Genomic DNA, 16,805 nt, shown 5'->3' on the forward strand with positions numbered 1-16,805 from the left:
TAGGCTGGGTCCAAATTATCCAATACTTGTAATAAATCCATCCCATTAACTGGACAAATATGCACAAGCAACAGCTCTGGAGATAGTGCTGGGAAGTGGCCTCTTGCTATTTAGCAGCAATGCCAGCTCGCAGAACCTGATAAATATCTATGCTATCGCCTTTTATTACAAAACAAAAAACCAAAAAAGATTAGTTCAGCTTCTAAGATCTCATAACTATGTCTCTCCTTCCGTTACCTGTAACTTGAACTGGAAAAAGAGATTGTGGCCTTGAAAGCCTCAGTTCTGATTACTTTTTTGTAAGCCTAATAAAAGGCATCAGTCATACCATGTATTTGTGAAAATGAAATCTTCATATATTGAAGGTCAATTTTAGTTGAACTAATATAATCAGTAAAAGTCAAGGTTCCTTTACCATTAAAATTGTCCATGCTCTGAGTCTTTTGACATTCTATGCTTAAACTTGAATCACGGTGTGTGTGTTGCATGCAGGGAGGATGGTGAATTCAGGTTACAGCGTGATGACTGAGTCATCCTGGCCTTGATTTTCAGCTGGGCAAAGCAGATATCCAACAAACACAAGACTTCTTTAAAATTATTTGAATTTAATACACCCTTGAAGCACTTCCTCTCACCTCAGAATAAGCAGCAGGTCGCCCAAAGTCTACAAAGAGCTTTCCGCTACAGTTTTATGAAATATTTAATATCACTCCTGAATATATTTCTGGAAGTTGAAAGATGGTTGCATGTAACTAGAGCAAGTATTGATATTGAGAAATGCTTTGAGGTTTGCACAGAAGAAATCACACAATAATCCTGACAGGAAGGCGCAGCCAGGTGGGGGTTGGTCTCATCTCCCAAGAACTGACAGGACAAGAGGAAATGGTCTGAACTTGCACCAGGGGAGGTTTAGGTTGGATATTAGGAAAAATTTCTTCCCTGAAAGGGTTGTTAAACACTGGAACAGGCTGCCCAGGGAAGTGGTGGGACCACCATCCCTGGAAGCATTTGATTGGTTCTAAAACTTTTCCCTCTCTCTATCTCTTTCCTTTTCAGTACTACCATAAAACAGGAATCTGATGATTTGCACTGAGGAATGAAAAGGCAAACCAGTGTGATACTGCCAACCCCAGATCAGGGCAGGGTCAGGCTGGGTAGAGGCTGTGTGTGAAGGACATTGACCTGAGAGCACCGGCAGGGCAGAGATGGTCACAAGCATGAGTGCCACCTCCGATTTTTCAAACAGAGGTCTAATTAAAGAACACATTCGAATCTGTTGGCTCAGAGACGTGTTAAAAGCATCCCACACAAAAGTGCCCAAAGTAAGAAGCAGGGGAGGTTTTCAGCAGTGCCATGCTGCCCACTCCAGTGGAATGAGTTCTGATTTTGATCTGTGCAAATGGGATTAGACCAAGGCCTGAGTCTTATCTCTCTGGAACTGGATCTATAGAGAAGATATAAAAATATCTATTTTGGGTTTTGAAAGCAGTCCTGCATCAAGAGGGAGTTTGAGGGATTTATGTGCTGAAAGACCTTGAGAAAAGATGTACAATGGGAAGTGAAAACTAAGTATATGGATGTACAGGATGAAGTCGTCACTCTGTTATGGCAGAAATAATTTTTAACCTGTGTATTCCTTAATTTTGTTTTTTCTTTCTCAGAAGTCAATCCTGTTTCTTCTGAGTAAATGATTAACTAGAAGCAAAGGATGTGTTGATTTTAGTATTGATTATCCAGTTCTAAATTTTAACATTCTTTTCAATGCGTCAAGTTTAATGGCAGGTCAGAAGAATACTTAATTACAAACCTCAAGCCAGCCGAGACAAGTTTCTGATGCAGGACTAAGAGCTAATCAGAAAACTACCCTTTGAAAACCTGTTTCAAACTGGCTTGAACTTACAATTTTTTTTTTTTTTTTCCTTTCCCCAGGATATCTGCACTGAAGAAGAGGCAGTGTCAGCAGTCTATAAATAGCTCAGGACAGTATAAACTTTTGAACTGTGAAATCTGGGGGATGTAATCTTCCTGCTAAACAGAGGCTTACAGCAGATATTTAATGCTTTGATAGGAGCATCACTAGTGTTTGAGCTGTGAGAGGAAGGGAAATTCTGAATTATTGTTAGCACTGTGTACTGGTGTGGTAGTTCATGTTGGCTTGGAAACCCTTGTCCCAGCTGAATAAGCTTGTTTTTCTGTGTGCAAATTTGTGCATAAACATACTGCAGCCAAACAACAGCATTAGCCATCTAAAAAAGAGCCTTTGGATCTAGAACAATTAATTTAGCAAACATTTAGATACTATAACATACTCCTTTAGCAATGGATTTGCTTGAAGAAACAGCCTGTATTGCTGCTTTCATCACTTTTTGTGGAACAGTGCTGATTTTCGTCAGGTGAGAGTTTGCCCAATGGGAAGTACCACTGGTAAAAGCTCGCAGCAATTTCTCTGGTCCTGTTGAGTTCCTGCCTGTCACACCTGGAGCAGATGCAGGACAGTGCCACCTTTCACACAAGAAGTAGCTGAAAATCAACATCACTTCCCAATATGACTATCATGCTATTAATTAACTTTCCTGTCATGGCTAATGCCACAGAGCAGTTGTGTTGCATGGAGAAGCTGCTTTTCAGTCATGTGGGGGCAGAGCCTGGGCACTTTGTGGTAAGGGGAAATGAAGACCCCACACTGGGGTTCAGGTGTTCATAACATGAAAAGGCATGCGTAATGCTTTTTTTTGTTTGTTTGTTTGTTTTTCCTGGTAGCACCTGTGTGCTTTTGGAGAGCTCTTGAAGCAACCACCAAGGGCACGAACTGGACTATAAACACATAGACCTCTTGACTCCAGGAGCTGGGAGGGTCCTCATCAAGATGCTGCAGTGTGGTGGACACCTCTCCCTGAGTGGGCCCAGCACCAATTGGGAACATCCCATTCCTGCCCCCACAGCTGCCATGTGGGTGGGAGTTTTTATTTCTGACCCCACCCTGGCCTGGATAAAAGAGGTGGAATGAGCTCTAGGAGGGTTTGGCTGCTGGAGGCGGGGTTGTGGTGCTCCCTCGTCAGGGTGGCCATCTGTGGGGTGGCAGAGGAGCTTCTTGGGGCTGAGCTGCTCGCTTCTTTTGGATGCCTTCAAAACGAGGAGCTATGACCAGTTTGGAGCAGACCTTCCTGCAAGGCTGGCTTCCCTCCATGCAGAAATGTGTCAAACTTGTGAGTAACCCAGAGTCTGGAAAGACTTTTTGTACCTCTTGGTTGTGTGATGGGCTGAATGTGCCCGGTTTTTTGCTGGTCTGGGGGCTCTGGGGAGGGCAGGCTGGGGGTGCTGAAAGCTCTCCCAAAGCCAGCAGCAGCTCTGGGTGCTCCTAGCCTTGAGACACTAATTTTTGGTTGTGCAAAGTGCTTTAGTGAGGGGTTGTGGGGGGTTAAAGCTGGCACCCAGCTGTTGGAGATGGGGTTCGTGGTGGGGGTGAGACAACAACCCCTTTGTTTTCTTGCTGAACATTTATTTGTCATCTTGCACAACTGTTTAGTTGGTGTTTTCTGTTTGGCCTGGTGTTGTGGCCGTGGTGTTGTCTGTGGTGGCCCTGTGGCACTGAGCTGTGTGGTTCTCACCCTGCCAGGGAGTTTGTCTGCCACCCACACACCTTGTGGGCTATTGTGTTCATAAGTGCCTCAGAACAAGCTTTTTGGGAGGAAGATGATCAAGTTTGCCTTTGTAAACTGAAGCTTTGTGATGAAGGGCAGAATGAGTAAGGACCTCCTCTCATTAGTAGGCCAAGCAGGAACTTCTGTCTGGTACAATGGTGTCCTTTGGGTGCTGGGTTTCCTTGGTGGGCTACAAGTAGAAAACAAAGCAGATGTGACACGATCATGCCTAAACTTCAGCTTTGGAAATCGGTAATGGCTCTGCAGACCTCTGAAATGTGGCCCTAAAAAGTGGACGCTGCTCTCCCCAGTGAATTTGCCCTGCAAATTGCTAGAGATGGAGTTTCACTTACTTTACTTCTGTAGCTGTATTGATTTTTTTTGCCATCTTTCTTTTTAAACCTGAAGGAAAAATTCAAATAAAACCTAATGATGTCTCTCTATTTCTGAACAGTTTTGGAAATTGCAGAGCAATCAATATTAAGTACACTTTACACCAATTTAGAGCCCTATTCTGTTCAGACATGTGCTTTATAGAGCTCTGATTTTTGAGTAATTTAGGCTGAAAAGTAGGGTAATGTGGATTTTCTAATTAGCTTGTGTTAAGTCAGTGTTCTTCCACCTGAATATTTTTAATAGCTTGGTTTTTAAAAGCATGTGTGTATATATCCAAAGCAGGTGAATAAAAAGGAAGATAATCTTTTCAGGAGGATGAAAGACAAGTGGATTAATGCGGAGTTTGAGATTTTGTGAGAAATTCAGGCACGCAGGTTGGTGTTGCAAGGAGAGCTTCTACTCGTGAAACTGTCACTTGTTAATTAAGTTAATGTCTACGGTGCTCTGAAAATGTAAAGCAGTATGTAAGTGCTAAGCATTATTATTACTGATGCCAATTTTGACAGGTTTACTGGAACAGGCTTTGCAGTACAATATAAGCTAATGTTCCAATGCTTTACTCATTTACAATGAAACTGTTAAATATAAGAAAGTGGGAATAGAAGGCCAGCAAAGGCCAGCAGAATAGATGGAGCCCCTCATTTGGTGTTCTCCCCAAGTGCTGCCTGGGACTGAGGTCAAAGATAACATGGAGCTGTCTTTCCATCTTGTAAAATTCCTGGGGGAAAAACTTAGGTGTGTGATGATGGGCTGTACCAGATTATGGTGGCCTCCAGTTGTCCTTTTAGGATATGTGTTGGCCCTTGGAAGCTGTAACACAAAGCGTTGTATCCACGTGGCCGCTGTGTCCTGCCTGTCACCTAAAAATGAGTTCCTGTCACAGGCTGCAAAAGGGGAATGGAGGAAGGTGTCAGCCCTGTGCTCCTTAAGAATGCTTGCTCCTCTAAGGGAAATCCCCACTGGCCAATTAATTGGGTTTGTGGCCCCTGCCTGCCTTGCCCCAAGCTGCAGAAGGAACAGTTCTGGTGTTGGCTGTATTGGTATTAGTGCCTGAATAGGTGCAGAGAGCTTGTCAGGGATACATATATAAAAGCACATATTAAAAGAAGTGACTAAATTACCTTTCACATTTCATGGAGCTGTAGTAGTTTGCATGTCATTTGGATATGGAAGCACAGCTGCATGCATGTATCTGACCCAGTAAATGGAATAGTTCCCTCAGTGTCTTTGCCACATATCCTTTCATGCTTTTTTTCTCTCAGCAAAGCTATCAAATCTGCCCTGTAAAAGGGACAGCCTAATCTTCAGATGTCTTTCTTAGATGCTCTTTAATTTATTTTTTTTCATTACCAGGCTCAATTCTCTCCTGTCTTTAATAGCTTCTAAGTGAAGAAAACATTTAAGTTGTATAGGAGTCATATACTAATGTATCCAGGTCATACAGAAGTTGGAAATCTGGTGTTTTCCTGCAGGTATGTCTTTCTGTGTTTTCAACCTTACAGTGGTTTCCCTGCAAGTGAAGTCCAGTGGATGTCCTGTTGGCATGGTCAGGGTGGTCTGTTTGGCATAATTGCTGCAGGAGAGATCAATGGATTCTCTTGCAGTTGGGCTGAGTTCTGCTAATGTGTCAAGAGTGCATGTGCACACACACCTACACTCAACAGTTCCAGCCATATGAGACCAGCACTCCAGTGCCTAATTAAATTCATTTACTGGCTGGCAGACACTCCACCTTTCAGTGCCATGTGGATGCTGGTTGTGCTGGAAGAACTTCAGGGCCAGTTGTTTTGTTGTGTGTTAGAGACTGAGTTGTTGTGTCCTCATTTAATATGAACTTTGGTGTTGTGCTGCATTAGTCAAACAGTGCAGGCAGTGTTGGAAGAGGGATGATGTGGTTACTTTGGAGGTTTGAGAAATTATTTCTTCAAGAGGTAGCAGCGGCAAGATGGACTTGAATAAAACTATTTTCTTGCTTCTTGCCATGTCGTCAGTTACTTTAGTGTTGGACTTGACCAAAGGCTGCTGGAAACCAGCCAGGACTCTGTCCTCATGCATCCAGAAAAGTGAGAAGTCATATTTTTTTCTTTTTAATATTGGTCACTGATGAAGTGTTATGAGAATATTGTACTCTTCACAAAATGAATCAGTAATCTGAGTAGGAATGGCTGTCTAGAATCGGTGCTTTGATCTGTCACAGTATCTAGAAAACAGCAGTCCTCCTCTGCAGGCAAGTGACAAGGAATGCCTTAGGTAGGAAGGTCTATCAGTTCGCCCCATTTTTTTGTCCCATCAGCCACCAGTCAGGTGTTAATCACTGGGTAAAGTAGTCCTGAAATCTTCTGAAGGCAGCTTTGAACTGCTGCTGCTCGGGCCACAAAGAGGGGTTTCTGCCTCGGCCTCCTTGGACCTGGCTCAACTCTTGATACCCAGGTGTCCCATGAGCCAGCTGGTTTCCTAATCACAGAATTGTAGTGCTGGGGCTTGCAAACTAAGTAGTTTCCCACTATCCAGACTCTGTAGCCTATTCCCCACGCAGAAAAGAAAGCAAAGCAACACAACAGAAATAAAAGAACAGACTCCAGCAGTTTCTGGTGTTTTAATACAGAAGGAGAAGTTTAAAAATCTAGGGTCGATGACTGGCTGTTGATCCTGGCACTATATTAAATATCAGTTGTATTGAGCTCTGAGTCTTTTGAGACACAACCTTAAAATTATAACCTTAAAAATATAACAAGGGCAAGCTTCTTGCCCTTTTCTAAAGTGCAGTAATACTCAGTAATTCTAAAGCAGGTATATGGGCATCTGCTTTGGATGCTCTAGTTACAGAACACGGTGCGGGTAGTACATCAACCCTGTCATCAAAGCACAATAGTCAGAATAGAGTCCTTAAGGCATCACTGTCTATTATAAATCAGTTAGAATAATTCATGCTATAGATTTCCCAATGCTGCAAAGCCTCTTATTCAGCAGAGTATAAGCATATATCACATCTTATAGATTTTTTTTTCCCTCCCTTCTTGGCATGAAACAGACTTAAAAGAATTCTGCAAGGGAACAATGCACTGTACAGACAATTTCATAAAAACTTTTGTAAATAGGAGGTGTAATGAAAATATATTATTTATCTCCGGGATCATTTTAACAGCTCCAGTCACACCTTCGTTATTAAGTTTGGAGCATGTTGTGTAGGAGCCAACAGTAAGCCTGTGTGTGGAGCATAGAGGGGCTGTGTCTGCAATCAGGCTGAAAATGCAAATAGGACTTTCTTCTCTGGTTTGGTTTCTCAACACAAGTTAGAGCAGCTTGCACCAACTGGTAAAGGCTGCAAAGGGCCATTTTGCCAGCTGGGAGGTGCAAGGGTGTAATAATGCTGCTGGCTCCTTGCCTGTGCCAGCCACAGGGAGGAGAGTGGCAGAGAAGCCAATGTATGTCTCAGTGCCACAAACCAGGCTTAAAGACAGCTTGTACCACTTGGGAGTGGGGCATCATGGATCTGAAGTGTCCAAAGGCCTGCCATGAAATATTTATGCTGCAACTTCCCATATTCTTCATATCACTTACAAATCCCTAACATTTCCAGAAACCCCCATTAAACTGAACCGATTTAAGTCATGAAGCACTGGCCGATGCACAGTTCTCTAGGTTCTGACAAATGGCCTCGGGAGTGAAGGAGTTAACTGACCATCGTCAATTACAGCATCAGAGGGGGTGATTAGGACTGAAATTGCAGGGAGGTTTTTAATTTAGCAGAGTAGAGGAGACTCCCCCAGCTTAGCCAGGCTCATCAGATCATGCACGTCTTCCTGCTTTATCCGCTTACCACGCGCTGCCACTCAGGGCTATTGTGCATGGAGAGGGCACCGAGCAGACTCCAGCATATTATATTATTCCCTTGTCCAGAAATCCACCTGAGGCTCACTGACACTCTGCTTGCCACACAAGTGCCTAGCGTGCAAAATTCTCAAAGACCCCAACTCAGGAATCAACCAGCGAGTTATGTGAAGGAAAAAAAATGGCAAAGTTTAAAGCTTGATATGACCTAATTTGTCTGTTTTTTAATTTTTTTTTTTATTATTTTTGTGAAGTAGGTTGGACTGCTTCTAGCAGTAAAGATGCGTTTAGGCTTATGTGTTAGGATCAAGGACGAATCAGTATGTTGCCTGGCTCTGTGTGTATTCAACACTAAATAAAGTGTATGGAGTGCAATGTATAGACTGCTTTAACTTCTCTGCTCTGTTTTCCTGGTAAAATTGGTTACCCGTTACTCTTTGGTCATTCCCTTGGGGAAAGCAGCAGGCTTCAGGCATGAAGAGTCACAGCAGGGAAGGGAATGGGCCTGTAGCCCTGATGTGAAATTTTTTGGAATTTCAGTCACAGGCTGCTGGTGGGATGAGCCTCCTCTGCCTGCAGGGACCTTGGTCCCCCTGGGGCTGCTCTGTTCCTGGGACTGGGGGTCCTGGCTCCACCTGGGACTGGCTTGGCACATGCTGCTTTTCAGGGCAGTGAAATGCTGGTGAAAAATGTCCCTGACATGTACCCAACCCCATGTTTTTCATCTACTCTTTATATTTCTGGTTTCTGCTGCTGTTACCATTTTCCTTTAGTATTTTACCTCTGGATTTTTGAAAATGGTGCGGTTTGTGGAAGAAACTGCAAGTAGACGCTGTTTATAGAGGCAGACTTCATGTACCTCATGTGGACAGGAGAAAAGGGGAAAGGAGGACAGCAGCAATCCAGCCAGAAGCCAGAAAATGTTCAGGATGGGCCTGACTCAAAATTCAAAGGCAGTTGGGCTTTGGAGATGTAAAGATACATTTTTAGCTGCTTTTGCATTCTGAAGTCTTGACACAAAGGCGCTCTTCTAGTGGAAACTTGAGAATAACCAGAATTGAGATCAGGGAGGTGCTGGTGCAGCATTAGCATTGTGGAAGCAGTGGGAAGCAGCAGCCCCATGTGCTCCTTCCCTTGGGTTTTGTTGCTTGTAATGTTGCAGAGCCCCTGCCACTGAGGCTGCAGTTCTCTATATGATCATGTAATTAAAGATTGACTCATAGTGTGCAGGCATATGGAGGCTAAAACAGTTGCCCGTGAAGCGCTCGGCAGCATTTTGTGTGGTGTTTGACAAACCATTTTTATTTTGATTTTTGTTAATATGGCACTTTGTGCAATCACGGAGACACTTAGCATAGAACATCAGTCACCTGTGTAATCCTAATGAACTCATGTAAATGGAAATAAGGGGCTTCTGAAGACTATTAACAATGAGGTGCCATGATGCTGGAGGAGACTTGGCAGCCCTCTCAGCCCACCCCTGATTTTGAAATGTGAGAGCATAGCTTTTCCCAGCGCTGAGGACGAATAATCAGACCTAGTCCTTGAAATGGTCTGTAGTGAAGCAATGGATATTTTAACTCCAGGGTTATCATCCTTCCTCAAGCAAATTCCCACTGATTTCAGAGGAGTTATGCCTGAACACAGAGAAGTGCAGGGCTTGAGTAAGCCTTGGTGTGATCTGCTTCTGTTGTGTTTCTTCTCCAGCCAGCAGTGGTTGTGAATTGTTGTGTTATTAATGCAATAATTTAGATATATTGATCACTGTCAGTTCCCCTTGTGTGGTAAAATCCACATTATTCACATATGGCAACAGGAAAGGAGAAATCTACCTCCCAAACCTGAGAGCAGCCAATGGGGTCACAGTTGCTTTGCTTTGGGTGTGCTCTGAGCAGTGTCTCTGTATCTTTGTTTCCCTTTGCAAAGGTGGAAAGGAGATCCTTGCTTAGGCAGGTAGAATTTAGGGCTATTCAATCCTTGATGCCCTGGTCTGAGTGATACATTAGATGTGGGAAATTTTATAGCTAGAGGATCTAGAAGTGTTTTCTCTGTTAGAAGTGCAGCCTGAATTTTCTGGGAATTGCTATCAAACAAGCTTAATGTCAAAAAAAGGTCTGAAAGTTGTTAAAGGGCCTGGAGTGGAAATTAAAGGTGTGCAGTGTGTTCTGGAGTTGGTCTGTCCCTTCTTTCCTCTGGCATGCAGTTACATTTTGTAAGAAAACATGACTGCTTTGTTCCACTGTGCCATAGGACACTTCGTGGGTCCTCTGCGTTTCCTAATGCTCACAGGAGATTTTGCAGAGCCCCCAACACAGAAGCCACAACATTTCTGGGACTCACCAAGGAGCCTCAGTGAGCAAGTGTTTGACAGGTCCATGCCCAAAGTTGCTGCTGGCTGTTTTTCAGCTGTCTGCTTTTATTGTAGTCTGCCTTGCTGCCCTGAGAGCTTCTGCATGTCACAGCCCTGGTGTGATGCGTGCACCAGCTGCTTGTCCAGACCTGTCACATTTTGTGGGGCTCTTTTTTTGGGCAGCAACTATTTCTGTGCTGCTGTTGAGTAGGAGGGAGTTGCACCCTGGGCTAAAGCCAGCAGGGACCTCTCTGTGCAGGCTGATGCTGTGTATTAGGGGAAAGCTCCCTGGGCACCAATATTTCTGCAGAGACAAGAGGGAAAGAAGGCACAGTGTGCCCAAAATTACTCAAAAGGGTGTTTCTGTAAGGGCAGCCCCCCAGAGATTGCTCCCTACAGAGCCTTAATGTACAATGAAAAGTAGGACTCTAACCCTGGGAACAGGCACATCTTCTCACGCTGTTTAATGTCAGCGATGCTCAGGCAGTGGTAGCAATTATTATTATTATTAATCCTAAAATAGGTTATAAAAGAAAAAAAAAAATGAAGCTGCTGTCTGAAAATTCAAGTAATTGTGGTCGAAAGTCAAGCTGCAATAGTTCTTCAGTTTGAGAGTAGCACAAATCAAGGGAAAGAAATTCTGTGAGCCTGCTGTGGGTCCTGGTCTGAGCCCTGCTGAATTCAGGGCACAGTTAGAAAGATTTTGGTCAGATTGCAGGACAAGGACCTAATGAATATTTTTGTTTTGTTGGAAAGGGTTTTTGCATTTCAGTTTGCCAAACTGATTAATACTTGCACTTTCTAGTACCGGCATATTAAACACCCTATACATTTTTCATCTTTTCTAATTTATCTTATTAAAAAAAATGGGCAAATAACAAATATGTAAATATATAATATATACTTTAATATAAGCTGTATGCTGCCTTCAATAATGAATGTTGTTGACTACAGTAATTAAGCATGATTCCAGCTCCAGTTATTTACTTGTCAATATTAGTGAATTGGGTTCATCTAAAACTGCAGGCAGTTTTCTGTTTCCCATATAAACAGTAATTGTCTTTTTAAGTATTTGCTAAAATATTGTTTAAGTATAAAATCAGGATTGCAAGTGGATTTCAATAACCTAGTTAATTTACTTTAATTTTGGAATTCCGTCTCTGCATGGGAAGAGAAATATGAAAAGTAATTTCATCTCTGTACAGCTGATTTAATTGTATGTACTTTTGATGGATTAAGTTTCCAGTTAATTGTGGAAAATGCAACAACAATATTATAAAAAGAGGTTTAAAATAAGAGTTGCTTTCTGCTTTGCATGCTATTTTAAAAAAATGTTTAACATTATTAATTTTACAATGGTAATTTATAAATATTAGTTACATCTTCCCACTTAAATCCCCCCCAAATAGATGATTTTAATAATACTTATTGATATTATCTACATAATTATTTTTCATTATGCAAATATGTCTCAGTTGCTGTGTAATAATGTGATGGAAACAGTTTTCAGTGCTTTAAAACACTTGCTTAACTGAATGCAGGAGACAACGGAAAATGGGTGTGAGAACCCCAAAAAAATTGGGCAGAGATTTTTTTAAATAGCAACTGTAGTATTATATCTTTAATATTTTATATTTTGAAATGATCTGAAAATTCAATAAACTCTGTAAAAGTGAATGAGATGTAATGACAGTTTAAGCTTTTAAAATAAGGATCTTTAGTCACGCTACTTTCTATCCTCAGTTAAAAATGACACTAGGTTTAAATCTTTCTGATTTCTAGTAGGTGACAGGCTTTGTTACCTTGTATATTTGCAAAAAAATGTAAATAACCAGCTTCTAATTCACGTACATTTCTTAAAACATCAAGGGTGTCTTTTCCCAGGGAGAAGCGATATCCAGAAGATTCTGAAAAGTTTATTTGGAAGTATAATGGGCAGAGCATATTAAAAAAAATGACATTCAAAAATAGAAAGGTTTCATTTTAAGGAATCTTCTGCTTGGAATTTAATGATTGTCAGGAGAAATATAATTAAAGTGGTTGCTCAGGATAAAATTACAGCATTAGCATTAGATCTATGTTTTCTGGCTTTTCAGTGTAACTGTATGGTTGCGAGCTTAAATAATGTAGGCAATGCTTTCTTTTGTCAGAATAAATTATTATAATTTCTAGCACTTGGTAACTTGCAATTTGTTCTTGGTGGGGTTTTTTTGTGTGGAGAGTTAAATAAGCAAATAAGACAGCTTTGGTTTTGGTGTTTTTTGGGGAGGGGGAGGGTGGGGGTTTTTTTTGTTTTGTTTTTTTTCCAAGGAGTTTTAGTTTTAAAAAAAGGTAAATGGTTATTACTTTTGGTGAAATAAAGCCAGAATTGTCTGAAATAATTTATTGGATAAATGTTCTCAGTGCATTTTTCTTATAAAATGTTGCTTTAGTGCTTTAGTGTTTTGTTAAAGAAATGTATACATTTATGTAAAACTCTCCACATAAAAGTGTTGCTTCAGCCTTTATTGGAGCACCACTGCAGCTACAATTTCAGCCCAAAGCTTAACTTTTTTTTTTGCAAAGTATGTGGTTTTCATTAAACCTGTAATTAGTATAATTAATAATTATTCCCTAATTGAAACGCAGGTTAACAAACTTCCATATGTAAAAAGTAAAGAGGGGAAAAATGTCATTCATTCACACTGGGCTTTATAAGCCTATAAAACTCTTCAAAGGACTTCAAGATATCAAGCAATCTTTTATTCAGCTAAACCTACCCCCCACCTTCCCTCTTACACACACTTAAATACGCAGTATGCTCACAGCTTGGAAAAAAGCAAGAAAAGCCTTAATGGATCACTGATTTTAACCAAAGAGGTAGGTATGTATTCCATATAAATGGTTTCCAAACCATTTTGGTGTTAGTATTAATAATTTTCATCAAATGCAAACAAGCGTCTGGGCGCTATAGAAAGCGGAGCTTTCAGCTGTGCACTTATTAACACAGCTTTTATTTCAAGCTCCAAACATCTAAAACAATTACACTGGAGCAACTGTGGGATTTGCTCCTTTCTTTGCTACGCAGGTAAAGCCTTTTAGACGGAGGCTAATAAAGATTTAGGGGTAAAGTGGTGAGCTGAGGTCCAAATTTTGTTTGTCTTTCCGCCCGTGAGTAATTAAACTCAAAATGAATAGACTGAGACAAATAACATCAGGAGAGGTACTCACGTGTGCTTGGGTTGCAGTGCCCAGTTCGAGTTAGATACTTTATAGCTGATGTAATAAATCAAAGAACAGAATAATTATTTCCCAATTTACCGTGACACAGATATCTTGTCATCACCCTGGTTATATGTACCTTTAAGAAGTGGTGAATGCTAAAATTCTATTTAGCCACATCAGTAAAACAGAGTTAACACAGCAGGAAATATTCCTTTGTCTATATATATTTTTTCTCTTTAAAATCACTTGTCAAGATATTTGCTCGTATTAGAAACCAAATATTTTCCATGTGGAACTGAGGATCGGAATTTTGTACCTAGGACATGACTATTTGCTTTTAAGTGGTTTCTTATTTAAATAATATAAAATATTTTGCTGTTGGGGATATTTTATGTTCCTAGAAAAAACGCTAGAAAAGTCCTATATTTAGTTATGTGCTTTGTGCGCTTTGCATTTATCTGAAACGTTTATTTGCAGTTTAAAAATAGATTATCTTAAAATTTGCACAAAATATTTGTTATTTAGATTGGTTAAGTCTGAAGCTCAGGTATAGACACCCTCAATTTGTGCTTTTTGTGCAGGCATTTGGATCTGATGGAGTTATTTGTTCAGAAATATTTCTTCAGTAATTTTTCCCTGCATTTAAAAACACAGCACTGAGCTAAAATTTAACATTATGGTAAACTAAACACAAAAACATTCCTTTAATATCAAACTTTAATTTTAAAGTAGTAACAAGTCATGGAGAAATTGCTGCTGTGAGGTCCAGTGGCGGGCACTGAAATATTATAAGCTCTGCTTTCATAATGCTGCCTTTCAAAATCAGTTATCTGTAGTTATCTTAAAATTTGAGTGCTTTCCAGAACACCAGATTTAAAGTTTCTCAGGAGAATATACTGTTTCAATCAGATAGTTTTATAGAGTGCACGTTAACAAAAATCCTTACAATTCCCTGTTATCTTTGTCCTTTTCTAAATGGGAGAGAGAATGCAGAGGATAATGACTTATGCATGAATGCAGTTCAATGTATTTGTATTTTATTGATAGAAATATGCATCTACAGATACAAAACCAGGCAGAGGTATGTGTTTATTTGTTATTAAGTTTAAAAAAGCTCTTACAGCTCCTGCACAAAGATTTAGCAAGTTTCTCAAGTTTGTCCAACTTGCACATTACTGATAAATATCTAATTCAGCTCAAATAATAATCAAATTCTCAGGGTGACTGAAACAGCATCTTTTCCTGACTTAATCTGTCTAAACAGGTATGGATGTATTAAAGAAAAAGCAAACCACAAACCTAAAAGCCTCACTTTTCCTTCAGCTTCCCTGCTGATGCCTGTCAACTTTTAAAAACAATTTTTAAGCTGGGGTTGGGAAGGCATGGAGAGAGTAAAAGCTCTTTTCAATTACAGATGATCAGTGAGAACTGTGACATGATGGTCAAGCTTCTCTTAACTCTTAAGGATGTCCTTCATAGTTCACAAATATGTTCAAACACTCAAATATGTTTGAAATGTTCACTGGTGGTAGGGGGGAGTCATATCTCTGCTGGTATTGAAGTTTTTCAGAGTTGTTAACAGGTGATACCTATTTCTATAGCTGAATCCACACGCTGCATTACAAACTGGGGACCAAAATGTAGATTTATTGCATCTACAGGATCCTACTGCAGTGTCCTCATAGATGGCAACAGTTTCTATTTTTATTTCTTGATCTCACTGCAAGAGTGTGTAGTATGTGCTTGTTATGAACTGCAAACTTGTTTCACAGAATGGCAAATATCTAATGGCTAGAAAATTGGTAGTATGGTCTAGTCATGTCACTTAGAGATGTGTGTTCTCTAAAAATCAATACAATAAACTTGCTTGTTCATTATCGGAGTAGTAAAGTGTTCTGTCTCAATAGGATTTCATTTACACTGGGTAGGTCACCCAGGAGAGTAACAGACCTTGTAGTTAACTACTACATTTTGCTTTGATTCTTAATTTGTGAGTAATTACAAAATATGCTTAACTATTAGTTTTCTCATATGAAAATTGCACAGATGCATTTGAATGGATCTCTTGCATAGATTTTTTTTTTTTTTTTCTTACCTGAACTGTAAGGATGTTGTTTTAAATTTAAGGGTATAATTTTAATCTATTATTTATAACTTGTAGATGGAAATATTCAAACAGTGACAAAATATCTGAATATCCAGAATGAGGCATTTTTTTCTCCTTCTGGTTAATTTTCCCCAATTTCTTTATGAAGTTATTTGAACAGACTAGGTCAGTCTGACAAAAGTATTGTGCAAAGTAAATTAACTACATTTTTGTGGCAGTACAGAGATCTCATAAAGGGCTGAATCTTCCAGCATTTTTCCTTGTAAGGAAAGTAAGGTCATATATGTGTGAATTTGCTCTTGTGCCAGAGTTGGAATGCGTAGGTAGGATACATATGCACATATTTCAAGTACTGGAAAATAAATCAATGTAAAATAGCAATTATTTAAGGTAGGGCATAGTCTTGGCATATATCTAGGCAGCATTTAGCATCTGTGGGCATTATCATAGCAAAAAAGTAATGTTGGAAATCAGCTTGGATTAGTTTCACTTGCAAAGCTGATTTTTTGAGTGTAAAATACAAGGTTTGAGCCCTAAACTTGTATTTTCCAGTATGCACTGCCAAATCTTCACCTTGTGCACACAAAACGTTTCTGCTTTAGTTGGCAAAACACTTATTTCTACAAGAGGAAGATGCAGCCTACATCAAAAACATTCTGATTGCTCGACAGCTTTCAGCACTTAACACATCTCTAAGCATGTACTGGAAAACTACTTGGGAGGAGATGTATGTACATGCATCTTACCCCAAAACACTCTAGAAACTGATTAATCTGTTTTGTTAATCAAAGATTTCATCTTCACATTATAGCACAGCCAGATTTGCAAAGATGTGATGGTGGGACATGGGATAATTTGCTAAGTAAAGTCAAAATTAATGACAAATAAAATCAGTTTCCCTTTGTGGTTATTTCCAGCCAGCTGCATCTAAATATAAAAGAACTATCAAAGGGAGTAAAATAATCAACCCATTAATTATTAACTCAGAACAACTTCAGAAAGCACTTCTTAAACCTCCATTGACATCATCCTGACAGGCTCCTAATCTCGGAAAGTTGTTGGTAAGAGTTGCATTAGGCTCAGCATGCCACCAATTCTGACTGGAACAACTGCAACTCGAGATGTGCTGCAGCAGAGATAGGAACACATGGGACAAGCTGCAGTCTCTTAAGACATCTGTGAGTAACATTTACAGCACAACATGCTGTATAATTCCCCACGTAGCTCTACCTCTGCTGTCAGCGTAATAGAGTTGTCAACAGCCTAATTGCAAGAT

General features: G+C 40.1%; 1 long non-coding RNA gene across 1 annotated transcript in view; it reads left to right on the plus strand.

Annotated features, from left to right (window-relative positions):
- The first annotated feature begins 3,073 nt into the window (after positions 1-3,073).
- The window catches only part of LOC131378647 (uncharacterized), a 79,991-nt gene continuing 66,259 nt past the window's right edge, over positions 3,074-16,805 (plus strand). Inside the window, exon 1 of the long non-coding RNA XR_009208305.1 lies at positions 3,074-3,206. This is a non-coding gene — a long non-coding RNA (uncharacterized LOC131378647). The remainder of the gene's footprint in view (positions 3,207-16,805) is intronic.

Source organism: Hirundo rustica, chromosome 13 (genome assembly GCF_015227805.2).
Source record: "Hirundo rustica isolate bHirRus1 chromosome 13, bHirRus1.pri.v3, whole genome shotgun sequence".
Lineage (NCBI taxonomy): Eukaryota > Metazoa > Chordata > Aves > Passeriformes > Hirundinidae > Hirundo > Hirundo rustica.